Source organism: Larus michahellis, chromosome 3 (assembly GCF_964199755.1).
Source record: "Larus michahellis chromosome 3, bLarMic1.1, whole genome shotgun sequence".
Classification (NCBI taxonomy): domain Eukaryota; kingdom Metazoa; phylum Chordata; class Aves; order Charadriiformes; family Laridae; genus Larus; species Larus michahellis.
In genome coordinates, this window is record NC_133898.1 from 43,481,922 (window position 1) to 43,509,715 (window position 27,794).

Here is a 27,794-nt window from a genome sequence, read left to right on the forward strand (position 1 = left end):
TTACAGCGAAGAATGCGAGACCTAACAGCTGAGGTAACGAGCAGCCTGCTGCAGTTTCCAGAGGTGACTCTTCAGGCACTTGGGGAAGATGAGGGAACCCTCGGCTCTGTGCTGTGCGGGAGGTTTTCTGGAGGTGAGCATTTTCCTTTAAATTTGGTCTCGGTATAAAGTTGTTCTTGCCTGGAGGCTACCTGAAGCCTCAGGTCATCGTATCAGCTGTGTCAGGTTGGTGCTGTTAAGAGGCATCCTGTTTAGAGAGAGAGAACAAAAAGGGTGCTTCAGCGATGACAAATGCTAATATTAAAACGTGAGTATAGTTAAACTTTGAAGTGGACTTTCCAGGTGATGTGACAGTAGAGCTGGGTGCCTATCTGGAGGTCTAGGCTTCTGTTAAGACCAGGTAGAATCTATCTACCTGAGTGTAAATGCAGGGATTGAGCTCATACTTCCTTTGGGCTGGCAGTAGTTCAGTGAAACAAAATGCCTTCGATTCTTCCTCTACGCTCTAAGACTTGTATTCCCATATGCGTTTAGATCATTTCTAGCAAAACCAAGGTGAATATGGTATAAAGGCTGTCGATCAGGACCTTGTCATCTTTATCCCAAACAACCCAGATTCTTCGGTGCGGGAATGACAAGTACAAATGCAAAATAACAAGGTGGTTAATTTTAGGAGGGATTGCTTGGGGATTTCAACGGGTGATTTTGAATCATTGACTAGAATGAGGTAGGTCGGTCTTCCTCTGCTAGGTACGTTTATTGAAGGAAAGGGGCAGGCACTGTGATTTTTTTTCAGCTGTTTTCAGTCTTCCGTTGGACATTTGCTTCAGTCCTCTTTCTTTTCTCTCACAGGGAGAAACGGCCTGGCGTGGTTGGCACGTGGTCCTCACCTTGAGGTGGTGAACTCTGTGACAGGAGAGCGGCTCTCTGCGTACCGTTTCAGTGGAGTCAATGAACAGCCTCCCACTGTTCGTGTGGTGAAGGAGTTTTCCTGGGAGAAGAGAACTGGACTGCTGGTTGGGTTGGAAGACGCAGAGGGAAGTGTTCTCTGTCTGTACGACCTTGGACTCTCAAGAGTGGTTAAAGCAGTTGTTCTTCCCGGGAGGGTAGGTACTTTTTAATTGGAGAAACGAAGCTTTGATGTTGTTAGGTGCTGCGTAGGCCTGTTTTAGGACAAGCTTTGGAGCGTCTCTTTGTAGGAGGTATTTTTTCTATCGTGCGTTAACATCCTGTCACTTGAGAGTATCCAGTCAAGATGGTGTTGCTGTAAAATCTTGGGCTTAATGTGCCATTATTGTTGGAGTTTGCTGAGAGTAAAACAAGTTTTCTGGTTTTATTGTAGAGCACAGAGTTACCTGATTCTCTCCTTCCACAAAAAGGCATTGAAAAGCACCTTTTTTTGGCCCTAATTGCTTGATTTCCATCAGAAATACCGTGTCTCTGCTCTAGCAGTCAGTGTTGTCCTGGGATGTGCTGCAACGTGTGCTGAAAGGTCTGTCTTCGCCTTGTGAGACAGTTGTGTGCAGACTGCTGGGCACGTGAAAGAGCAGTGCGCGCTTCCTCCTTTAGGTGGAGTCACCTTTTTATCTGAGAAGCTGCTGCTTTAGGCTGGCTTTTAACATTTTTCTCAACATTCGTGAAAGCGCTGGTGTGCATTTAAAGCTTCTTTTCCTTTATGTGGTTGTTACTTTTCTTCTAAATGCGGACTAGTGTGAATTTTACTAAGCTGGTCTCTCCCTTCAACGCTTTCTAAATACGTTTCACTCCCATGGAAATGGTGTGTCTCCCATGCAACTTGGCCGCTGCCTCGTCTGACTCTCGAGCCCTGATTTATCCTAACGCCCGTTTGTCAAAGAAGGCATAGACCGTATCGCGGTGCTGGTGGGCTGTGAGCGGTGGGAGACCTCGATGTAGTTGTGTTTGTCTGTCTTAAGCCCCTTGAATACGATAAAGTTTCTTGCGTATAACTGATTTTCTGTGTTTTCCTCCAGTTAATTACTGCGAAGTAGGAAATGGAAATTGCTAAGCTGTACTAATAGAATGCCCCATTTAAGTTGAAGTTAAGTCACTTACCCGCAGGAAATCTAGTAAATGGAAGGCAGTAACAGGTTTTTGTACGGGGCTTTTTTGTCTTTGTCTCTTTTCTTGATCTAATTGCAAACAATGCTTTGATGCTCCTGTATTTACTTTTTCTATTGAGCTTGTCAAAGAGCTCAAATAGTAACTTGTAGTTTTCCTGTAGGTAACCGCTATAGAACCCATAGCGAATCACGGAGGACCCAGCGTGAGCACTCAGCACCTCCATCAGAGTCTGCGATGGCTCTTTGGGGTGGCAGCAGTGGCTACAGATGCTGGCCATCTACTTCTGGTTGACCTTAGTTTGGATGATTGCTCCTGCACTCAGAATGATATCGAAGCATTGGGTAAGCCTGCAGTTTTTCCACATGAATTTAAACGCAAGAAAACTTCTGTCTTCTAACGAAACAGTATGCATCCCACTTTGAAGACCCTTGTGTCAGACATTTCTGACGACTGGTTACAGGTGGCAGTTTGACATCGTATAGTCCTGACCTGATTAAACCTGGGAGTGTCTGACTGCTCCTCCCAGTGTTGTAAATGCCCCCTCCCACCAAGATCCCTGTGCCACTATGATTCTTGCCAGAGAGGTGTAGGAATTTTGCCACGTGAGCCGGTGCGGCCGCCTGGTAGGAAGTTGTGTTGGAGGAGCCCTGTTTCCTGGGAATGCTCTTCTGCTTGTGTTAATTGACTTGGGGCAAATTTTGGGCTTGTTTTTTAAAATAAACCCCACTTACCAACACCCATGCATTTGGATGAATGAAATCTCGAATAGGTGTACTCAGATTGCATACACCGTTTTGGCTATTACAACAGCAGCTTCAGAAATTGGTGCCACTTCAAACACGAGGTGCCACTTCAAATTTCATCACGAGGCCCAAACTCCTGCTTTTCAGAGTCCAGGAAGAATTTGGTTACGTTATTAAGGTTACGCTTTTACCCAGCTTTCAAATGTGAGTGAGAATACTTGTCTGATCCGAGAGTTCTTATGTTCTTTGAAGACATACATAATGGAAATGGCAAAAAAAAGTGTTGCATAAATGGCTATTTTGCCTGGCACGGTAGCATTAGATGATAGGGGTTGTCACGTCAGTGCCTAAAATGCAGCCTAAGTGGCATAACGTATTCATTTATTGCTTGGTTTTGTGTGTGTAGACCTAGAAGTTGTCACTAAAAATCCTGCTGAAGTTGCACAAAGAAGAGAAACTGCGACCAGCGAATGGAGGTGTCTCTGTTTTCAACTACAAAATGCTTCCGGAACAGCAGTATCAGCCCTGTGCTACATAAGCAGAAGCAACCAGCTCGTTGTGGGTTTCTCGGATGGCTACCTGTCGCTCTGGAATATGAAAACTTTGAAGAGAGAGTAAGTAGGCCTTTACACTTGGCCATGCCTGGAGGTGTGGGGCTCTCGATTTGTTGCTTAAGGAAGTATGTGGATGTAAAGAGAACTTTTTCAGGGACTGAAATGAGTATGAGTATAATCTTGGCACGTTCAGAAATCCTCTTCTGACGTAACTTTTCAGTCATACCTGGATGAAGTGGTCCGCCTTCTCCCCAGTGGACTAGGATTGTTTTCCTTATTGTGCCTGTGGATTGAGGAATTGTGGGAAGCATGCTTCCTGGGGTTTTCAGAACCGGTTACTGCAACTGGGGCATCCATTGAAAGGCTGAAGTATGTCAGTGATGTGATTTTGGTGCCGATATTCTCTAAAGTGTCCAGGGTGAAACTAGTGAGACATGAAAACTCAATAGCTGACCTGTGCCTGAAAAATGTATTCTTTCCTGCATGTCAGCTTTGGCCGAAGGAGCAATCTCACCTGAAATATTTGGCTAACTTCTGGTTGGGATTCCCTTCAGCAGATCTGCACTGACTCCCCAGAAGCTGTTGGATGCATAAATAGGCAGTGGAGGAATAATTAGGTGGCAAGAGTAGAGTGTGGAGGTACAAATAAGGTTCAGAAGTCAGGAAGAACAATGCTTGACGTAGTCCAAGAAACGAGAAACTACCTGTGTTTGGGCCACTAGGCTCACCTTTTGTTTTCTTTTTCGTTTTGCTTTTTTTTTCCCCTAAACCTGTAGGCACCACTCTCAGCTTGAAGGAGGGAGGATTCCTGTCTATGCTGTCACTTTTCAAGAGCCGGAGAATGATCCTCGCAATTGTTGCTACTTGTGGGCTGTTCAGTCTACGCAGGAAAGGTGAATAAAAACTTTAACTATCAGCCACTGAATTAATTCTTTTTGTTTTTAAGGATATTTGTTCCCATACAGTTGAACATGTGTATTTGTTGTGTGTCTGTGATTCTTTCCGGTACGGAAGGTGTTAAACTTAGAATGCAATTTTTACAGGATTTACCAGACGTGAAGAGGGACCTACTAGTTCCTGCCTTCTGTCAGAAGGCAAAGCAACAGTGGCCATATTCTTCTGCTCGCATTCTCAAATGGTTTGCTTTTGTTCCTCGATGACCGCTTCATCATTTGTTTGATAGTCACACCGTGGTATTAAAATACCACTAGGAGCAGTTGAGGCTGCAGATCTAGAACACCAGACGTGCCCACAGAACAGCCTGCCGCCCCTAAAGGCGGCGGTGACAGTATTGCCGATGGCCTTGTGCCAGCGTCAGCAGTCTGTGGAGCCTTGGTGAGCCAGTGCAGCTCCCCTGGCAGAAAACGATTCAGCAGAAAAGCCAATGGGTTCCTGCTGTTCTGCTGAATCAAATCGGACTTGGAAGGGTGCAGGGTGTGCAAGAGGGGGAGGGGAACTTTGGTGGTAAGGGAAGGGCAGAGAGATCTCTCTTTCTGCATCAGCAAGCGATTCCATCAGCTCAGCTGTTGGTAGAGTGGCAGTCTTTTAAAATTTGACTTCAAAGCAGTTTTGATGGAGAACTCTTCATTGTGAAGAACTATTTCCAACAATTCTTAGTCCATACAACATATTACAGCTTTCCAATTGTACGGTTGGCTTTTGCCCCTGAAGCTGTTAGTGTCAAAACGCCCTCCTTCATGTTTCAGTGGCTAAATGTGGCCGATGATCATGTTTTGGGAAGAGGTGGTGTTCTTTTCAGCGGGAGCATGCTATTAAGAAAACGTCTAGGTCTACTAACACGACAATGAGGACTATAAAGCAGCTTTGTAACCAAATTTCATAATTTATCCCTTTTTCAGCGAAGGCGATGTGGTGAGTTTACACCTGCTGCAGTTAGCGTTTGGTGACAGAAAACGCGTGGCCTCAGGACAAGTCATGTATGAGGTAAGAGGTGCATGCGTGGGAAAAGCAGACAATAGTAATTTTCTCTAAGGGAGTATCAGTTGAGTTACAGGGGTGAGATTTACCATCAAACTTCAGAGCTGGCTGAAAAAATAATAATGTTTTGCTGAGTCTTCTTGGGCACGGCCTTTGTCCATACCTTTTGGAAAGAAGGCGTACCATTTTATACTGCAGTGTCGTGTGTTCCAGCTAGATTCATCTGCAAAGAGCCCGTATAAATGAAATTCCTGAAGAGGACGCGGCTTTTGCAAATAAAATTATTCTGAAATACCAAACGAATGGCATGTAGGAAGAGAAGATTGGGCCTTGAATCGCTTGGTTTAACCAAGCTTCGGACTTGAATAAGCTTCTGTCTCTCTCCCTTTCTTAAAATACAGTCATACTCTAGTCTTTGCTGATCTTCAGTTTTATATTCTTGGTTTCCCTTAGAGCTTTGTCAGCCGGACTTCTCACATGAAATGCACCTACAGTGTCTCTTCAGTGTTGATCCTGACACTTAGTAGCTGTAAAGATAACTCGTTCTTCTTTTTGGCTGGGTGACCTATTCAATCTACTCTTAAAGCCAGGAAAATATGTAATTTGGTCAGAAGAGTGTACCTAAATGTTAGATCTGGCTCCAAGGAGGATGCGTTTAAAATACAGATGTGAGGTATCCTTGTATCTCAGATAGCTAACAGAGACAAGGCGCATCTGTTAGATGTGTAATTCCATTCAGTTGTACGCCTGGAAGTCTTCCAAAATCTTTTTGAGGGGACAGTAATCTTAGTTCAGAGCAAGTCTTTCCTCCTGATTTGGTACTTTCTCTTGCATATTCTCAATAGCTATGGAACGAAACAGGGGTGACTCTTGTATCGTGGTACTCTGGTTTTTGTAGGGACTGTGCCTTTTGATTTTTTTGGATTAATTTAGATTTTGAGTGTTTTGCTTATGTGTAGGAAAGGTGCTTCCTCATTTGCCACTGTTGCTTTTGCATAGATAGAGGTTAGGTGTTTGGAAAAGGTGGTGTTTCTTTAAAATGCATTATCTATCACGGTGACCAAGTAGAAGGATCTTCCAGTGATTCATCGCGTGCTGGATGCTATCTCTTTATCTTTGTTGATGTGCGGGACCTGTGCTCCACAGCGGATACTTTTAGTCTCAGAACACTTCCTTGTAGTCACAGATTGGTTAGTACTACATGACTGTCTGCCTGCATGGCTGTCTGAGTCAAGTTTCTTGTCCATCTTCAGGGGTAGAAAATTTAAGTGTCTCCCGTTTGCTAGGCCAAGTTTGAGTAAAGAAGGAGGAATCTGCTGTTGATCCTTGTTCATTGGATAGAGTTCACAGGAGCTCAAAAGACTTTTTCAATACAGCAGTGCTTTTTGTTCCAGGAATTAGGTTTGAGGCTATGAAGCAGTGCCTCTTTGACTGTGTGTCATGGTAAAAGTCACAAATAGGACTTATGGAACATGTGGTACTGTGTTTTTCTATATGCGTGTCAAACTCTCGTCTCCATTGCCTTCAAGGCTGGTTTAAGTCTGCTTAAGTAATTAAACAGAAAGGTATGTTTAAGTAATGCTTCCAAAGACCTTTTTTGTACTGTCGCAGCAGTTGCTAAATCTGGTGCATCAAATCACGATTGTAGAGCGCATCTTTACCCTCGTTCTGCACAATGCTTGCGGATGGGCAGAGTATACACTCTCTACTTTGATATCAGAGTTTGACCAGTGCATCTCGTTTGAAAACTTGTTTTTGTGTTTTGCTAGTCAATGGAGTCGTTACTTAACATCTCCCATACAATGGAGTTCCTTAGAATGACTTTGCCCGGCGTGGAAAGTTTAAAATGCACTGCTTTGCTTCAGAAGCATTTTCTTTTTAGTTATGAAAGACTTTTTTTAATTATTTAATTTTTCTTTTTAGACAACCTTCATATTTATTTGTAACACTTCCTGGAATCATTAAGAGAAAGCTCGCCTCTTCTCAGATTAGGTGAATTAGATGTATCCTATGAGATCATACGGGAATGTGTGGTTTCATGCCAGTTCATTTCAGAGCTCTGCAAGTTTAGGAAACTTGGGTAGAATGTGGCGTTATCAGTTTATGGGTTGTGTGGGTTGGGTTTCTTTTTCCCTCTTTTTTTTTTTTTTTTAATTATAGAGCTGCTATTTGTCCCCAGTACACCCGTTCATGTGTTGTATGGTAGACAGTTTGAATGAATGCTGTATTTGGAAAGACGGTATTTCACTTCACGCTTACTTAAAAAATGGCACTATCAGAGGTTCAACACAATCGTGCCGGGGTTTCTGTGTATCTCAAAATTAGTTTGTTTACTGTGTAGTAATTCGTGATGCTAAAAGCCTTGGCCACGTGCACCCGGTGTCCTTTCTGGTTTTCCCTTTTGCTGTTGGCTGTGCTTGGTGAAGGAGCTGAGGGATATTTCACCCGTTAGTCTCTGACAAGATGAGAGGAGGAGCTGTCATAGCTTACGTGGCTTGAAAGAAGATTGCTAATCAGTATGAAGTTCTCACAGTAACTAGAGAGGGGTGCACGGTCACTCTGGTGGTGTGCCCATAGAAAATACCTCTTGACAGCTTTAGCTGCTCGAATGCTGGGGCTTCTCTAACTTCATCAGTTCTGCAATCAAGACATGGAGCAAAGAGCTTTGCATGCATGTGTGTTGCATCATTTTAGATATCTCTTTGTAGCGATATATTTATTTTTATAAAGAACATTCTTGGATGTCGCAAGGAATTCTGCAAAACATGTTTAGATGTGAATAATGTTAGGGAAATTCTAAATTTTGAAAAAGTGCAAAGCCTTTACAGCCAAACTTACCCGTTACGATTTGACACTGCATTCTCTTGCATGTCAGGCGTAGTTTCTATTTACCATCAGAAATAGGCTCATGCGAAATACACAGTATAATAAGCCTATTCTGTTAGACTGTCTTTCATATTTAGCCATAATGTATGTTTTTCTCTTAGAATGACCTTTGCTCTCTTCTCTGATTTTTTCCCCCAGGTTTTGGAATACCGTGGCAAAAAGTTCAGTTTAGATCTCACGGGTGGAGTCTTTCCCTTGAGAGGCCAGACTAGTACTAAATTAATCAGCTGCCAGACTGTCGAAAAATTCCGCAGCGACGTTGACGGAGAGGATAGCGTAAATGAAGGTTTGTTCTGATGTCTGTGTTTGGTGATTTTAAAAGAAGTGCTTTTGGAACCTAAGCAACGAATGCTGTTCTGTCCCCACAGTCTGAAAGTCTTGCCTATCTGCATAGACTAGACTGTTGGGATTATTTACGAAGAAAAAATGGATGCTTAAGTTATGTGGGACTTCTTTAAGGGAAAAAGTGGGTTTTATTTTATGCTTGCTGACATGCTATCGCGATGTATGGTGGGGCCGTTTGTATGATGATGGTCAGTCGTTTTACTCCTCCAGCTGCCATCTTTGAACAAGAAGTTCAAACTCTCCATTGCTTAGGAATGTTACCAGAATTTTTTCCCTTCTTCAAACCGATGTCCGCATCTGCATCCAGATGGTAGCCCGTCACAAGTGCTGTTCCCCAGGGCACTGCACTGGGGCCACTTCTCTTTAGTATCTTGACCAGTGATCTGGACGAGGGGACAAGAAAAAGGGGCAGTGTGACTGAAACCTATCACAGAGATGTTTGCTATTCCGTAATTACTGTAATCACTCTTAGGAAGTGTTGTGTTTCACGAGTGACAGAACAGAATGAAGCCAAAATAGAAAGTGGTGTTTTAAAACTATCGGATCTATCGTATTTTCTACAAGTCAGAAACAATGTCTTGTCTTTTACAGTCACGTCTCCTGACACCAGTGTCTCAGTCTTCAGTTGGCAAGTGAATACGTACGGTCAGGGAAAACCATCTACTTACCTGGGTGTATTTGACATTAATCGCTGGTATTCTGCTCAAATGCCAGATTCACTAAGGTAGATTTTTCTTCAGTAGTTTTCCATATGCCTGCCAATAATTCATTTGAATGTCGGCATTTAGCTTACGCGCTTGTTTTCTTTAAGGCCGGAAGAATTCCCTCATGAGTGCCCCTATTTTGCACTGTGGTCGCTGGATACCGTAGTGAGCGTGACTTCTCCGAAGCTCCTTTTGGATATTCTGGTCCATGAGCGGAGTCTAAGTCGGGGAGTTCCTCCTTCTTATCCACCACCTGAGCGGTTTTTTCATCCAGGCAACTATAACTTTGGTAGGTATTTCACTGCTTTTGAGAGTGATAAGCTTAAAATGAGGTCAAATGCCATTCATTGGTTCTCTTGTTCAGTCATTGTTTGTCATTCAAAACCCAAACCAAACCAAAAAAACACCCAGTCCCCCCCAAACCCAACTCTGATCACGTTGTACTGACAAGGTATTTGCTATTGTGGAACATATCTGACAGCCGGCTGAGTTTTGGTGCTTTTGTAATGTAGCCGGTGAAGTGGTGCTGGTTATAGCCTGAAATGACTGTGAACTGAAGCTCAAAGCACTCAGTTATATGTTTCTAGATACCGGTGTGTAAAAACTGTAAACTGGTCGTGGCATAACTGTGAGAGTACGGAAGGTTGTCAAACGTTCCCTGTTTCTGCAGATGGTACGTGCTTGCTGACCTCCGGAGTCGTTCACATGACTTGCACCGGCTTCCAGAAGGAGGTGATCTTTTACTGTATCTTTATTGCGAGTGGCAGGAGATGTAGCTTTTCTAAGTTTTCTGTTGCACTGCTTTCCGTGTTAGGGACCGTTTCATGCTCATCCTGCCCGTCCACACGCATAGTTGCAATTGTATCCTGTCGCCAGTTGTATGCAAATGGTAATGTTTTAGGTCCCCTCTTGGGACTGTACAACTGCCGTTGTCTCCTCTTGAAGCACGATCGGGGATTGAATGTCTAGAAAGGAATGCAACGTTGCTCCAGGAGCAAGAACAAAACCACTGTAGAAGGCGGGGAAAGGTGTTACTTCTTTATTGCCCCTCAGTCGAACTGCCTGCATAGTCTTGAGTTAGAGTTTTGATCCCCGATTCTCTTGAAAAAGGAGGGAATGGAGAAAATGAAAAACCACATAACTGTTTGAGGAGTGAAAATTTTGTTTTCTCCCAAACTCGGCCAAATTATAACTTCTGAGCCACGGCACAGATTGTGACAGATAATTTTGAGTGAAGTTTCAGCTCACTAAATGTTTCCAACATGAATCGGCTTCCATACGAATAGGCATGGAAAGGATCTTCCAAAGCGTGAAGCTGCATGTTAGCTGAGCTTATATAGAATGTATTTTGTGTCAGTGTTGAGGGAAAGAGCAAGGCCTGTGTATAGACAGAGAAGGTAGAAAAGACTTAATTACGCAGATTGCTAACCTAAAGCATCTTAGTGGTTCAGGCTGTCTGACGGTGTCAGTGAACATTTAGATTCTTCCTTTTAGAGGTTATCCAGAAGCGTAGTGACGGAATAACAATGCTGTCTTAATCTGTGGTTTTCGATTGATGTTTCAGACCTTGAATTTTTTGAAGAAATCTGGTCCTTCAATATGGGAAGCCATTCAGGATAGCTACAATAGGTGTCTTGTAGCTGGCTTGCTGTCTCCAAGACCAGTTGATGTCCAGCCATCCAGTTTGAGTCAGGTGAGTGCCTATGAGGGAATCAAGGGGGAAATACATCCATCTGGTCTGACAGGGCTGGAGGGGCTACAAGACACGATACTCCAATTTTTGGATTCTTTTCAAAGTTTCGTTGAAATACAGGCGTGACCTGAGCTAGCAGAAGTAATCGTATCCTTAGATCCAAAGTAGTGACTTTGACTGGGAACAGCCCTAAGAGATCTGTCTTTAGAGACCCCTCTCTTAATTCGGTGCCACACACAGATGCGCACAAGGAAGCGTGCAGTCAGTGCTGGTCATGCCCAACATAACGCATGTGTCCCCCAGAGTAACCCCCATCCCTGTCAGTTTCTCAAAGCAGTGGTTCAGTGCAGTAGCCGACGATGGGGGCGTCTCACTGGGATGCGAGCTCTTGCAGACGTCGGCTTGCTGCACTGTACGTGGTCATTTGCTTCCAAGGAAGTGGGCTGTGGTAAAGGATTACTGCTGTCAGCTCTCCCTGGCAATTTCTTCACGGCTTGCCCTCGTTTTCCCTTCATCGGTAGCCTTTTCTGCATCCTCTCCGGGCGGATCTTCAGCTCTGTAGCCTCTGCCTTGTGCTGCAGTAGCCCAATTTGCTCCTCTGAGACTGCCCTCTTGCAGCTGCAACACCTTAATCACCTTTATCTCATGACACTCGCTACCTTCTATGTGCTTTATGCCACCACAGTGACTTCACTCCCCCTGCCATAGGTTTTCCATTTGCAATGCACCAACCTTTCCCTGGAGCAATCAGCAGGAAGGGGAGAGCAGCCTTCCCGCTGCCCTCCTCTTCCTGTCTCCTGCATTCGTCACCACATTTGTGGACGTGTGTTAGGACATGAACGCTTCTGCACAGTGTGGTAGCTCAAAGAAATTTCTTGGCAAGCTGGCCAATGGTCTGTTTCCTTGTCTGAAACCAGTTTTCAGAAAAAGATGGCAATATCACATGTGTGTTCTACATGTGTAGAAGTCGCTTTGAATGTCATGATTTTGCCTAGAGGGGAAAGATACTTTTGAATGAGTTTAAAAAAACCCAACCAACCAAACAAATCCCATCCCAAAAACCAAAGTAAAAACTTACGAAGGGTCCTCTCACCTGAGAGAAGTACGAGAACACCAGCTGAGATAAGCTACTACTTAATATCGCGCGTCTGTGCATACCTGTGATTTATCCTTGTAAGGATTACCACTACACTATAATACAGTATTTGAAGAGCCTAACATTTAAGCCATTAGGATGTAAATGTTTCGCTTCTTTTCTGTCACGTTACAAAATTCCAACGTAGTGTTTTGGGTGTCAGAACTGCTTCATGTCTTCATAGTCTAGAAAGCTGCTTGGCCGTAGCTTCACTGTTTCCATGCAAACGTTGCACAGTTGTGTTTGTCCTGTCCCCTTCCTGCGTTCCTGATGGCAAACTTATATGCACAGATGTGTAACGCGTATTAGCAGAGGATGTTTCTGGACGTAGTAAGTTGGAACTCAGTACGTGAAGACTGTAATGCAGAGGCACGCGAAGAAAGATTAGAATTAGGCTGCAGTAAGTTGAAATGTCAGAGGAAAAGTGTGTTAATGTGTTCCTCAGAGCAGTGAGCAGTCCAGCCTGTGGCTGGAATTAAGAGAAAGGACATGGCATTCCTGGCCTGTGTCCTGATTGACTTTGTGATGTCTGAATGAGTATGCAGTTAGAAAGAAACATTTACTGTTGATGGTTCACATGGTGCAAGTAGGTAAGATTCTCATTTGAGTTTGTCTGTTACGTTTAGGAGGAGCAGCTGGAAGCAGTATTGTCAGCTGCTGTCCAGACAGGTTCTGTGGGACTTCTGACTGGATGCATTAAACATTGGATATCTGAAGGTAATACTTCGAACGTTGGTTTTTTACGTGGTACCTCTTTGAGTTGGAGCCTGTTGATTCATTTCTTTTTTGTTCTCTTTGTTTAAAGAGCAGCCAAGGTCTGCTGGTAATTTACGGTTTGTTCTTGAGTGGACATGGAACCAAGTGATCTCTACAAAGGAAGAATTTGACCAAATCTGTGAGTACTAGTGTAGTCATTCTGCAAACCTAAAGTCGTTCTTTCTGATTGAGCTTCCTCAGTAATATGCCGCTATAGGATATTGCACGCGGTCCTTGAAGTGCGCCTTGAAACTCTGGAATTGCTCTGTCGGCTAACGATTTAATATTTATTCTTGAAAAGGTGTGCCGCTGTTTGATGGCTCTTGCAACTTCATTGACCCCCAGACATTACGGTCTCTCCAGCGCTGCCAGTTGCTTTTGAGCAACCTTAGCACGGTCTTAAACTGTTTTCTCAGAGAAGCACAAGAGCTTACTGAAAAAGGTTTGTAGTAGTGCTACAAAATCTTTGGTATGTTTTATTAAGATTTGGAATTGTGGCAACATGGGCTTTTGTTGTTTTTGAGGATTGGAAGACAGTCACATTTAGCTGGGAGAAGGGGCTTAAAGCTGAGCGCTTGGGACCACCACAAAACACGCATGGAGTTCAGGGCAACAGTTTATGGTGGAGCTCATGCAAGGGGGTGGGGGAGGCTACATTCAGAGAGAAGCTTAGTAGGCAACTGGGCTGAAATTACAGCAACCGAATGTGGTATTGCTGAAAATTATTCCTTTGAGTTCTTAGCTAGCAAGTTCTAGTTGCATGCAGACACCGTGTTGCAAATTGCTAAACAATACGAAGGAAGCGTAAACGAGTAACGTGCAAAGTAAGTTACTTGAGTTTCTACAGCTTTTTCTCTTAGAAATGGTTCTTGGCCTATTGAGAAAAGAAAAGAATATCCCTTTGCTATCAGAAGAATCTCTGCTACGTGAGAAACAGATGTCTTATTCCTGCGTGCATTTAGTAGTTCAGGCTTTGGGGCTTTTTTTTTATTTTAGCCTTTAGTGTGTCTGGTTCTTTATAGGGATTGCTTTTTGTTTTGGTGGTGATAGTGTGGGTTTTCTTCAAATAAGAAAGTGATACAGCGTGAAAAACGCAAAGACAAAGATTTCTAATGTGCTATTTTTATACTTTCGGTTTAGTAGGATGAAGGGAGTTTTGTGAAAATGAACGGAATTGCATAACGCTAATCATCTCCTGCCTTTTTTCAGGTTTTGCAGACGTGACAAATAAGCAAGCGGTAACCGGCCTCATTTCTTTGTATGCACGAGTGGTCATCTGGTTCTGTCGATCCGGTCTCCTTCCAGAGGGTTTAGGTAAGCGTGACCTGTCATACGTTTGCAACAAGGCGACCATCCAGTGAGTGACTCCCACGAACGCGTGCTTAGCCATGTTTTTGTAACGGTTTCGTCAGGAAGAAGTCGTGCTGGTTCATAGAATCATAGAATCATAGAATTGCTGAGGTTGGAAGGGACCTTTAAGATCATCAAGTCCAACCTTTAACCTGCCCTGACAAAAGCCACTTCTAAACCATGTCCCTAAGTGCCCCATCTACCCTTTTTTTAAACACCTCCAGGGATGGTGAATCCACCACCTCCCTGGGCAGCCTATTCCAATGTTTAATAACCCTCTTAGTGAAAAACTGTTTCCTAATATCCAATCTAAACCTCCCCTGACATAACTTGAACCCATTTCCTCTTGTCCTATCACTTGTCACCAGGGAGAAGAGGTCAGCCCCCGTCTCTCTACAACCGCCTTTCAGGTAGTTGTAGAGGGTGATAAGGTCTCCCGTCAGCCTCCTCTTCTCCAGGCTAAACAACCCCAGCTCCCTCAGTCGTTCTTCATAAGGTTTGTCCTCCAGACCCCTCACCAGCTTTGTAGCCCTTCTCTGGACACGCTCCAACACCTCAATGTCCCTCTTGTAGCGAGGGGCCCAAAACTGAACGCAGTACTCGAGGTGGGGCCTCAACCAGTGCCGAGTACAGGGGGATGATCACTTCCCTAGTCCGGCTCACCACACTATTCCTGATACAGGCTAGGATGCTGTTGGCCTTCTTGGCCACCTGGGCGCACTGCTGGCTCATATTCAGCCGGCTGTCAACCAACACCCCCAGGTCCTTTTCTGCCGAGCTGCTTTCGAGCCACTCTGCCCCAATCCTGTAGCGCTGCATGGGGTTGTTGTGACCCAAGTGCAGGACCCGGCAGTCCCAAGTGCAGTGCCTTCAGTGGCAGGGTGTGCTGAAGTTCTGTGGGTGAAGTTGAGATTTTGCTGGGTTGTCAAGTACACAGCATAGAATGAGGCAGGCAGTTTCTTTCCTGGGTGGATTTTAGGAATAGCAATGGACCCCTGACTTCAAGGCGCTGCTTGTGTCCACAGCTTGAACTACTTGAGATTTTAAACAAAGTACTATTAAACAACAAGTACCGGAATGCTTGTTTTTACAGTGAGAGCATTACCTGCATGTTTTGAACTTTCTATCAGTTGCTTGAGGAGAAAGTACACCTTGGAAATCCTTCTTTAGTTGGATGGATTAGAAATTCCATTGTCAGCCTTAATTGTCTCACAGATGCTCACGCGGCATGTTTAAAAACCATTCCCTTTGAGAACTGGGTGGGTTTTTTTATAGTGAACTTCAGCTTACCCTACATGTTGTGAATGCTGCGTGAACTGTAACCTTGAAACGGCACTTGGGGCAAGAAGGAATTGAGTCTTGTCTCTTAGAGCTCTTTTAGCAAAGGCGGAAAGAGGATTGGCTTCTTTCAGAGTTGGAGGCTTCTTGATGCTTAGCTTGTACGATCTTCTGTCTCTTTAGGCAAAAATTTTCGTTTACAAGTGTGATATGACTGCTTTAACTTGCTTCTACTTTGTTGCCTGTAGATGACGATACGCGTTTGTCGAGACCTTTCTACAATTATCCTCTGATTGAGAGCTACTATACTGGTCACCGACAGAAACTTGAGCGTTTATCAAGGTAAGAGCTAGAGGAAGACTCTAGAACACTTCCACGGCAAATTCAGAAGTGGAAGGGAATGGCTTTTATCTCAACAGTTGCATGGGCTATGCGTAATGCCGCTGCCAGCAATACTCTTGACTTCAGTGACACGTGTGTTCTGTTGAACAGAGAGGTTACTTTCCTGTGTTAAAACGTTGATGTCTACCGCTGCTTAGTACCACTGGTTGGTATCATCATTTTTCGGGAGTCTACTTTATTCATTGGCTAATGTGTATAATTTCTGACTGCTGAAAAAGGCCATGTGATTAGGACAGGATCAGTCACCTCCAGTTCAGCAAAGCAGGGTGTTCACAGAACAATTGTTTTGGAAGCAGAAGAAAGCGTGTTTTTTAACAAACAATCATCTCCGTCCTTGACTGGTAATAGAGGGTCATAACTGTATTGGCCTAAGTCCCCTTCTCACAAGTACGTGGTGTGATTTCGTAAGATGGTTGGAGGTACATGGAGTTGGCACGCCTCGCACTCTCCTGGCTGTCGGACAGAAGTCACTTGCGAACGTCAGCTCTCTTTCCTGGACTAGCTGCCTAGCACATAGGCGGCATGCCTTGGATTAGCTGATAATAGGTTTTTCTTTGGAAATTGTACTGAAAACTGAATAAAGACCTGACCAAGCTTCGGCGATGGCACTGTGACCAAGAGGCTGCAAGGTGAGTTAAGGTGGAAGCTGCAGGGTAGGAGGTATTGACTTCAAAGTTCATCTTCCTTGGCTTACTTCTCAAGTAACTTACATACAGGCTCGTGTGTTCCTTCGAAGCACAGAGCCTCTAGTGTCCTTTTTCTGCTTTGTGCCATCGGGAGATTAAAGGGCAGGGCTGCAGTCAGCAGAAGACTGGAGGAAAGCCGTTACACCGGGAGGCTGGAATTAGTGTTTAACTCTGTCCAAATCCTTGCTACCTTTTGTTCCAGAGGAAAATGGGACTCGGACTGCTTGATGGTTGATGGAATGGTTTCCCAGTTAGGAGACCAAGTGGAGAAGCTGTGGCGGAGAGATGCAGGAGGAACTGGGAAATACCCGCCTGCCAGTTTGCATGTGAGTGTCCTGTTCACTGAGAACAACAACAAACGGCCGCCCTCCCCGCCAAACCCCACCCAAAAGCCAATGATTTAGGGAAGACAGGCGTTTTTTCAGAACTGTTAATTTTTCATTTCAGGCACTGCTGGATCTCTATTTGCTAGAAAACATTGAAGAAAACTGCAAACACGCAATTGTATCCTTTCTAGATATTTTTATTACACCTTCAGGGGATGCACATAAATGTTCTTCAGTGTTTGTCCCTGACCTGTTTCATGACATTTTTTCATTTATGCTTCAAAGACGATGCAAGTGAAAACATTTAGTTTAGCGTTAAGTTGTAGACAGAAGCGCTGTTTTATTTCTTTGTACTGTGGATTTTTGATGACTTTTTTCTTAAATGTTTGGTTGCAAAAGTCTTCTCCAATAGGGAGAAAACAGTTTTAGTAATAAGGGTTGAAGATATAAAATGTCCTTAGTTTTTCTCCAAATTTAAACACTGTTTTAAATTTTTTAAAACCCTCCTATCTGTAGCAAATGGCTTCTTACTAGAATGATGTGGTAAAATATCCTGTTTCAGAGCAAAAGGATTTCTAAGAGTGGTTTACCAGTACCGGATTTTTTGCTGAAATCATGGGTTTTCCAGCGCAGCTCACAGCTTTGGTTCCGTTGAAAGTGCAGGCACACGGAATAAGCAACAGGGAGAAGAGAAAAGTCATGGGGCAGAAACTTAATTTTTAAGCTGCTGAAATACACAGCCTTGCTTTTGCTGTTTGTTGCCTAACCCGCGAGGGGAGCCTAGAGAGCAAGGGGCTTAGAAACGCTTATAGCCCGGAGCTGTCTTGTTAGATGATGTCCCTAAAAACGGACGTCAGAAAGAGAAAATGACGCTACCAATGAGTGACCCGCATACTGGTTTAAATCCAGTTTTAATCATTCGGAGCTGAGCTGTCCTGTAAGGATGCCACAATTTACACTGTTTTATAGACGCTGGAAATGAGGGGAAAAAACCAACTGTGGAATTTACTTGCTGTAATAATTAAGCTCAATGTGTTGAATGTATTTTCTGCTACCTGCTTCCTTTATATTCTTATTCTTACTTCATTATGTTTTTCTAAGGGTAATGTGATAAAGTTTTGGTCTTACAAGCTGATTAGCCTTAATGAGATACCTGATGTCAGACAATTTACTTGCTGCTGGATATCAAGCGTTCCTTTCCGAGTGAGACAGAGACTTCAGTCGACTCCTTTGCAACTGCCTTTGGCATCCCCTGGGGTCTTGTTAAGCTTGTTGAAGGTTTTTGGCTTCTAGATCACGATGATTACGAAGTAAGTATGGTAGAGTTGAGTTAGACATACATTGCAGTACAAAGCTATAATCTAGAAAATGATTTTTCAATATGGGTGCTTAGCTAAAAACAAGTGCTAAAATGTTAGAAGCTTGTTTTGTAATACTGCTACATCTTCAGCAGTCAATTATGATTTGCAATTCTGTTCGAATTACTTTGACAGGAAATCGATTAAAGACGAAATCAACTGTAATAATGGTTGCTATCTGAATTTTCAAAGCCCTCCGTTTAGGTTGTTTTCAGCAGCCCGAGCGGATGAGCACTTTCTCACAAAGAGTGTTTTAGGTCCTTTCAATATGAAAGCCATGAGCACAGCAGCAAGATGTGAGACAGAAGAGTGCAGAAGGCACTTTTCAACCTCATTCATGTTCTTTCTGATGCTGAAGGTTGTTCTTTGCCTGTCATGACGTTGATATAATCTGCTTGTCTGACAGAGTAGCTTAGTATTTAGTAATGTGTTTCTAAACAGTGGTGTTTGTAGACAGAGCTTTCATTAACCTAGGAGAGGGTGAATTACTCCTTTTAAAACACTCGCTTTGTTCTGTATGGCTAGCTGAATGGTTTTTTTGCAAGTACTTAAGCATTTTTGTTTACCTGTCCTGTATCAATTGCTTCATTAGTCACCTCTGTTTGTTTAATAACATGCATTCACCCTTACTTAAGAAGCTTTTGAGGATTTTTGTTGCGTGTGCTTGTGTTTACGTAGTAAAAAACCCGATCTCTAACTCGTACAGAATTCACTGGCCCTGCTCTTTCATCCTGCTACAATCAAAACCGCATCATGGCAACATAAGAGAATTATTCAGTCCCTCCTGTGCCAAGGGGAGCATGGGCAAGCCCTCAGATACATCCAGCTGATGAGGCCACCCACGGCAAGCAGCGGGGAAGTACAACTTCTCCTCACTGTGTTGCTCTCCAATAGGTAAAGAAATATATCCCACCATTTTATCACGCAAATCTTGTGAAAATGGAGAACAAAGAATAGACATCATCATCCCCTAAGCTTCCTTTAAACTTTGAGTACAAGACTCTTGGGGCATCTCTTTGGTTATGCTATTAACATCCCTTTACGTCTGAAACATTAATTACAGGTGCATGGTGGAGGCTTGGGGTCTGTTGCACCAACATGCCACTCAGGCAAACTTAGAAGACCTCTTAAAACACATGTACGAAACGTGCCGGGAGATGGGCCTGATGGAAGACTTGCTGAAGCTGCCTTTCACAGACACCGAACAAGTAAGTGGGAGCAAGGAAAAATGTTCATCGTCTCTTTGAAAAGAGAAAAGGCAGAGCCATAACAGATTTTTGGAATGAATTTTTTTTTCCTCATGGGAGTGTTTGGAGAAGTTTTTAAGGAGCAGCGCTGGTGTTCAGAATCTTGCTTTGTTTTTTTCATACCAGTCTTTGAAACACTCGGAATAAGTTTCTACACCTTTGGTTACATCTGAAGCTAAATGTTGACCAATATACGTCACTACTCCAAAGCTACTCTATGAAGCTATAAATTAAATGTTACACACCACTGTTGACCCCACTGAGAACAGTTTGTTTGCATCTGAGGAATAAACATGTATCTTTCCCATCTGCCAGTCTTACCATTCCGTTATTGAGATACGTATGTTATGCGTGGCTTAGATTACTGGAAGTTGTTTGTGTCACTCCTTCCTGTGGGATGACGAGTAGGTTGTATGTCATCGCTCGTGTCTTGCACGCAACTGTATTTTTCTAGCTGAGAGCAGGCTAGGTGCCAATCCACAGGTTAAATTTCTGTGGGTTTTGTTTGTTTTTTAATTTCTGCGAGTTATAGTGTGCTCTCCAATTCCACAACTTTCATTTCACGGCTTTTATGACAAAAATTCTTGTCTAACCTCTATTTCTCAAAATAGCCAGATTACATTTTGTGTTACATGAACTTGTGTTCTGGATTTGTGACGCGTTTGCTGTTTTCTGGAATCATAGTTTTCCAGTGACTCAAACTTCTAAGGTGGTTTGGAAGTCGTAGGTCCTGCATTTGAAAACTGTCATGCGGCCAGGTGGTGTGCGTAGGTCGCTTTTTCTTGCTTGTTTTAATCTTCACATCATTTTGTCCAGGGTAATTTCCAGTTGTCCTGTATATTCAGGGCACTGGCGTTTCAGGAAGAACAAGGGAAAGCCTGCTATGTAGTAAGTCGTTTGCAAATTGCAGGTGATATCAGAAAATTGCACGTGATAACAGGTGTTATCAGAAGAAGGTTCTGCAGAGTGCCAGCATTGTTTTAACTTCAAGTTGTAGGCTCTGTTGCTGTTCCAGTCTTCCTTCCACTTTGCTAAAAGTACCAGGTGAAATCGGTGTGTGCGGATGGGTAGAACTTGCCGCTGTTCTGTGCAGTGGAGGTGTTTTCCCACACCCGTAGAGGAAATCTGCTCACTAATGCGAAATAGCACGGAGAGGTCTGTGCAATGAACTACTTGTAATTAGTTAATATTTTCCTTTATTCTTTTCCTTCATCAGAATGATCATGATCCTCGCTTGAGAGAGAGGGCAGTTGCCCGAAATTCTGCGTTACCCCAATATGGCAAGATCCTTCCACGAATTCAAAGGAAGCTGGCCGTAGAGAGAGCCAAGCCTTACCATTTGCCTGCGTCGGTCGTAAGAGAAGGTAACTTTTAGGGGGGGAAATATGGTGGAGAACTAACCACCTCTTTGATGGCAGCAGGCTGATATTTTTCCCCTCTTGCTTTCCAGTCTCAAGACCAACGCCATTATCCACAGTAACAAACCCAGCTAATGCAGGACATTTGTGTACTAGAGAAAATTTCCTCAGTGCTGTATTGTGCAAAACTGGAGAAGTCTGGGAAGGAAATGAGCAGGAAACCGGTTTCTCACGAGTTGATAGGTAAGCAGCCTTTTAACAAAGTTCAGTCTTGATCTACGTGTTATAAAGGTCACCTGACTCCGTACCGTTGTCTTGAGGTTATGTGGTCTTTTGTCCTTACTCGCCTGCCTGCAGTGAGGTAGTGGGGTCTCCTTCACTGGAGGTACCCAAAAGGCGCCTGGATGCCAACCTTTGCAGCCTGCTCCAGGAGAAAGTTCTCTCAAGTGTGCAAGCTTCTGTTAGGTGTTACTAACTGGTTTTGCTAGTTCTCAATAAAAATCGTCCTGTACTTTTTGTACTATCCATTGAAACACTAGGAATAAGTTTCTACACCTTTGCTTACAGCTGAAGCTAAATGTTGAACAAAATATGGCACTACTCCAAAGCTACTCTATGAAGCTATTCAATGTTACACACCATTGACGACCCCACTTAAAACAGTTTCTTTGCAACTGAGCAATAAATACACATCTTCTTAGTCAGACAGCCTTACCATTCAGTTGCTCAGATACGTTATGTTGTGTGCCAGAAGGAAGGTGCACCTGACTAAAGCCTTCTTTGGCTTTTTTGCACATTCAACATATTACATTTAAGAATCAATACTTCATAAGTACTGTGTGGAGAGACAGTTTTTCTGCTATGGTAATCTCATTTATGCAAATACATATATGTTTACATTCCGGGAAGTGTGTTTACAGGCTTTTAGGTAGCTGAAACTAAGACCATGATTACCATCAAGGTATGGGTGTACAGATATTGATAGACTTGATTGTGGGATCAAATAGTCCTGTTTTACCACCTCCTGCCCAGTGTCTGCTTTGTTTCTGCCCTTTTTGCTTAAAATTCGGCAGAGTTATAAAGAGCAGGAAGGAGGCTCGTAGTTGTCAGATGACTTTCCTACGAGTGGCGTGGTCAAATGAACTTGAGTTCTGGTACGTGTGGACTTCAGGGGAATGACAGTCAGTTACATTTTCCTTTTAATTCTAGACCTCGAGCTACAGGACCACCAGCCATAACACATCCTCTCCCTGGTGCAGAGTGGCGCGATGCATTTGTTGGGACGCCAGTTACGAAATCTTCATGGAAGCGTTCCAGCTATAGTACATCCACAGAATGAATGCTTCCAAAAGGCCAACTTAGGGACACGACTAAGTGGAGAATTGGAAGTGGTCCCCGCGTAGAAATGTAGATACGTTTTCTTCTGGCATGGGACTTACATGCCTCGTGCAACTTGAAATGGGATTACTCTTGCCTCAGAGGCAGTGATTTGGGAAATTAAGTGTGAAATGTAGAGAAATAATTACAAAAAGGAAATGCCTGTAACTTCTTCCTGGGCCTGATACATCACCTGAACAGCTGAGGGCTTACCCATATTTCTTGTTGATTGAATGTTTTTGTGCTGTGTCATGTCAGATTTCTCGAACGCAGCATGATCTTGTCCCCATTGATTTATCTGTTTTCCTCTTTTAAATCGTGTCTCTTAACAGGTTGCCTGATTTGATGGTCCATCCCGTTCCTTCATGTTCTGCAGCACAGTCACCATGCAGAGCTTCCACATCGTTCATGCCATCCAGCCCACCGAGATCAAATATGCATGGTTCCATCTCACAAAATAATTTTTCAGGAGGCTCAGAGCTGAATTTACTTACCACTCCTCCTGTGGTTAAGGTTTGTATTAAAAAAACCAACGCAACACACCAGTGACAACCAACCAAACCAAAAGCTTGTAGACATAAAAAGCACGGGGCTTTTTTATCGTTAAGGTTTTCGTACCTTTGGAAAAAGAGCAGTGCAGAGGCTAAACATCCTCCCTGCTGGTACAAACTCGGTTTGTAATTTAAACTCTTACTTTTGACAAGGGAAGCCTTCTGTTTCGAACATTTAATGGGTTTTAAATTAAGTGCTTTTATTTCTTTTCCTAGAGAGCTAAAGTTTTGGCCACATCTGCTTCTGGTGTTCCTGGGTTTACTCCTCGGTCTATTCTCAGATCCAACCTTCGCACCACTCCCCTAGCTACTCCCTCCGCGTCTCCGGGACGATCGGTCACTCCTCCTTTACGAGCAAAGAAACCTAGAGTATCATTCAGGGAGGAGAACTCGAACGCAGCATGGACTGTTGGGGTAAGTTGGGCTGCAGTGAGTGATTTTTTTTCCAGTTAAAGTCTTTATAGACTGTGTTTGGATTTGGATTTTTATAGAGTTTGCCTGCCTCCTTAAATTGAGAACTGGAATTGCAAATCAGAATGGCAGACTTGAATTTGGCCCAACACTGTAGAGAAGATGGTTCTAGACTTGGGAAACTTAGGGCAAACTGCTTACTGCTTTCTTGTTCGTAGATTTGTAAGTGTAAAAGGAAAGCTTATGCAGACTGGTATTTCTTGGATTTAGTTTTGAAGCATGGCGTGTTGCTATAATATGATGCTTTAGCAACTTTTGACAAAGCAGGAGGCAAGAAAATGAGCAGGTTCTATGGAGACTGGAAGCTGCTGTTGAGGGGCTTCTTCCTTCTGCCGGTGTTGGCTAGCTCTACAACTTAGAGGGCTGGGAAAAGATCTTTACACGTGGATTAAATTATCTTGACCATCTGAGTCCCTGGAAATACGTAACAGATACTGCCTTTGTTCGCACCATAAAAACACGAGGTGGAGCTATTTAGAATATGCTGTGTTGTCTCAGGCAATCCAAGCGGCTCCTTAGAGTGCAGGGTTGAGCTGTGGGATGTGAGAGCTGGCCAGTTTGACAAAGTGTTGCCGACTGGAACTTTCAGCTTTTCTCTCATCGTTGCCTTTTACCCTGTTAGATGGTAAATGGAGCACGCGATGGCGTACACTGAACACTCTCTTCTCTGTCCCTTAAACGCAGAAGCTGTCGTGTGTAGCAGAGAGTACACTGTATGTTTCTAACGTCACACCCAGCAGTGATCTGAAAGGAAAAGCAGCATTTCACTGTCCTTGGTTTCATCTGGGTCAGTTTGAAGTCGGTCTCTTTGGTAATGACTATTGCATGAACAGGCTTTTTTTTAACTTTCAGTGATTGAAGATAGTGTGGTTAATAAGTGTTGCTTTGCCTTCAAGAAAAGGCACAGTGGCTTTCCTTAAACGTACTGGGTGTGTTATCTGTTGATTTCTGAATTTCAGCTTTTAGGTTGGTGTGAGAGTTTGAGATGGAAGGTTTGTTTTTGTGGAGGGAAACTGTAATGCTTTTGGCAATACCTTTGTCATGACTTGTTCATGAAAGAAACATTCATCTGTGTTCTGTAGGAAGTGTAAGAACTTGTGAATAAGTAATGGTTTTGTTGCCTTAATGTAGGAGCTTCCGAGTAAAGAGGAAGAGGATGCCAAATACACAGAGTCTGTGCGAAAGCAAAAATTGAAGAGAGGTAGAACTGCAAAATCAAAAATGAAGAAAGCAAGCAAGTATGAAAAGCTTTTTGAACGCTTACTTGCATTCCTTTATTTTGGTAGCAATTCAGCTTTTGGCCACCTCACTTGCTCTTCCTCACTTGGCGGTACAGTTCTGCTCTGACTTTGCGAGCCTGTCCAGCTTGCTGGTCTCCTGGGCACCGTTTTCCCCACTTCACGGTTCAGTTTTCTATTGGAACCAGAAGAGGGAGGGGCTAGGAAAGGCCAAGTGGGTGCTACTCTTTGCAATGATGGCGTGCTCTCCTGTCATTCCACCTTACGAAACCACGCTCTTACGGTCTTTAGTTCCCCATAGAAGGCAGGAGTGGGTCAGACAACGAGCAAAGAGAACGTCTTGTTTCTGGCCGTGTTTTCCGGTTCCTTCTGGAAAACTGTCTGGGGAGAGGTGCCTCTTAAAATCAGGGCGTGGGGGCGCTCAAAAAGCTCACGCGAATACTGAGTGAGAATGCTTGGGACAGTCTGGTAAGGAACGAAAGCAAAAGGAAGCTTGTTTCTGTATGTTTTCTGCCTTGACCCTATCTTCAAAGAAGCCCATAAATAATTCTTTGGCATCGATTTTGTAATTCCAACATTGCAAAACGTTTTCCTCGACTGAATACTGTTGGTAATCAAAAAATCAATTTGATACTTCTCTTTCTTTTCAGGACCACAAGAAAAGGAGGCTCTAGGTCACCTCCACCAGTGGAAATAAAATTCGTCTCTCCTTTTGGAAGTGCACTGGATAAAGCCATGGATCGTATTGCAAGAATATGCCCAGTGTGCAGATATGTCTGAGGATAACCGAGCAGTTTAATCCCCCATCAGAACTTCCCCTCGTGGAACGCTACTCTCAGGCTTGTTATTTCAATAAAATTGTTTGCTGCAATTTCATCAGTTCCCATGTAACCACTCGTAAATAGCTTTGTTGTTGATTTCTGGTGGGGAAAACAAGCTACGGGCAGAAACCAATTCATAGGGTCTCACGAGTCATTTACTTCTTATCCGTAGTCTTCCTGGTACAGAACAGGTTTCTTTTTGGCGTTGGTGAACTTAATACTGCGAAGCTTAAAGCTTGATGCCGGTGTCTGCCAAGTAGCGAAGGGTTGTTACAAATCTGCTGAGCCGGGGCTTCGTCCTTGCTGGCGGCAGGAGCCCGGCCTGGTGCACCCCAGACCTGGGGGTGTCTCTGTCCCAGACCCTTGGATGCGGCTGCTGCTTTCCCGTTTGCAGGTCAGGCCAGTAGCAAGGCTGAGGGTGCACCACACACATGCACGACAGCAACGCGGCTGGCTACGCAGGCTGCCAGAGACGGGGCCGTGCCTTTACCACCTGCCATCTTGCACTGGGGCAGCTCACAGAAAGCCGCCTCTCTGGCTTGTTGCAGTTGAAGCTCACGAGTGACACCAGAGGCATGCTGTCACTCTGCAGGTTCCCCCACGCAGCCACATTTGCAGAGCCCCAGAGGATCAGCAGAGCCTTGAGCCCAGCTGTCGTCTGTGCCCCAATTCTGGGCTCCGTCTCTGACCTCTGGCTGAGACACCGCAACTTTCCAGAGGTGGCTTTTCCTCCTGCTCACTGGCTAGCCCACCCTGAGGTCTGCTAGCGGTTTCCTCGTGCACATTTGGCTAGGGGAAAATACAACAAAAATACAATAAAATGGTGTATTGAAACGTATGTTACGATGGAGTTTAGAAAGTCTTCTCTGATAAGAGAAAACAGTTTTAGTAGGAAATGTTGAAAATATCCCTTAGTTTCTCTCAAAGTTTAAACACCGTTTTAAATTTTTTAAAACCCTCCTATCTGTAGCAAATGGCTTCTTACTAGAATGATGTGGTGAAATATCCTGTTTCAGAGCAAAAGGATTTCTAAGAGTGGTTTACCAGTACCGGATTTTTGCTGAAATCACGGGTTTTCCAGCGCAGCTCACGGTGCTTGCTTTGGTTCCGTTGGAAGTGCAGGCACACGGAATAAGCAACAGGGAGAAGAGAAAAGTCATGGGGCAGAAACTTAATGTTTAAGCTGCTGAAATACAGAGCCTAGCTTTTGCTGTTTGTTGCCTGTCTGTTTTACCTTCCAATTACTTCTTGTCTTTACAGAACACTTTCAACGTGCTGGAAATCTATAATGACCAGGTAATGAGGTCGCTTTGCTTCCGTATTAACAAATCTTAGTTTTCTGTGTACATTGATTTCTTTTTTGCTCATTGTAATTTGAAAATCATCCTTTATGCTCTCTTAACGTGACCCTTCTGGGCATGTTGGCTGAAGTGTGTGGGTGCTGCCTGGACCTAAGAGCATCGTTTTGCTGCTTGAGCCACCCGGCTGCTCTGCCGTAACACTGGCCAAGCTGTTTCATCTCTTGTAGTACATTCCTTCTTTCTCTTTTCTGGGTTGTCCTCCTTTTTTGAAGAAAAAAGGGGGTTAAGAAGGAAGATCCGAGGGCTGGAGCACCTCTCCTATGAAGACAGGCTGAGAGAGTTGGGGTTCTTCAGCCTGCAGAAGAGAAGGCTCTGGGGAGATCTTATAGCAGCCTTCCAGTACCTAAAGGGGGCCTACAGGAAGGATGGGGAGGGACTCTTTATCAGGGAGTGTAGCGATAGGATGAGGGGTAACGGTTTACAGCTGAAGGAGGGTAGATTTAGATTAGATATCAGGCAGAAATTCTTTACTGTCAGGGTGGTGAGGCACTGGAACAGGTTGCCCAGGGAAGCTGTGGATGCCCCTTCCCTGGAAGTGTTCAAGGCCAGGCTGGATGGGGCTTTGAGCAGCCTGGCCTAGTGGGAGGTGTCCCTGCCCAGGGCAGGGGGGTTGGAACTACATGATCTTTAAGGTCCCTTCCAACCCAAACCATTCTATGATTCTAAAAGATTCGTACCACTATTAATGCATCACTCAAATGGAGACCATTTCTGTTTTCAGAACAGAAACGTGGCTGACACAAAATCGATCTCTCGCTTTCTACGTTAGAGATTGAAACCCCGCTTCTTTTGCAAGAGTTCTCTGCATATTTGGAAAAATTTAACTAAATAGAGCTAAATGCAGCTATAAAACTATAAGCACCTGTTTTATATAAACGCCGTGTTCTTTACATAAAGCGAGGCAGTATTATAAAACAAGTAGTTTTGTTTCCTGTAATCTGCGATTACTGTTGGTCCTGTGCACCAGATGTTGCATTCCTAAATAAGATGAAACCCCCACAGGGTCCTCTTTGTCTCGGGTGAATTAACTGTATACTCCAGCACCTTTGAAGAGGTAGTTTTTCTTAAAGCAAGTACTATCAAATGAAAGATGGAAGAATACAAATAAAAAACGTGCACATGCGAAAATGTTGA

General features: G+C 43.8%; 1 pseudogene; it reads left to right on the forward strand.

Annotated features, from left to right (window-relative positions):
- The first annotated feature begins 12 nt into the window (after positions 1–12).
- LOC141740506 (protein ELYS-like) lies at positions 13–27,794 on the forward strand (annotated as a pseudogene).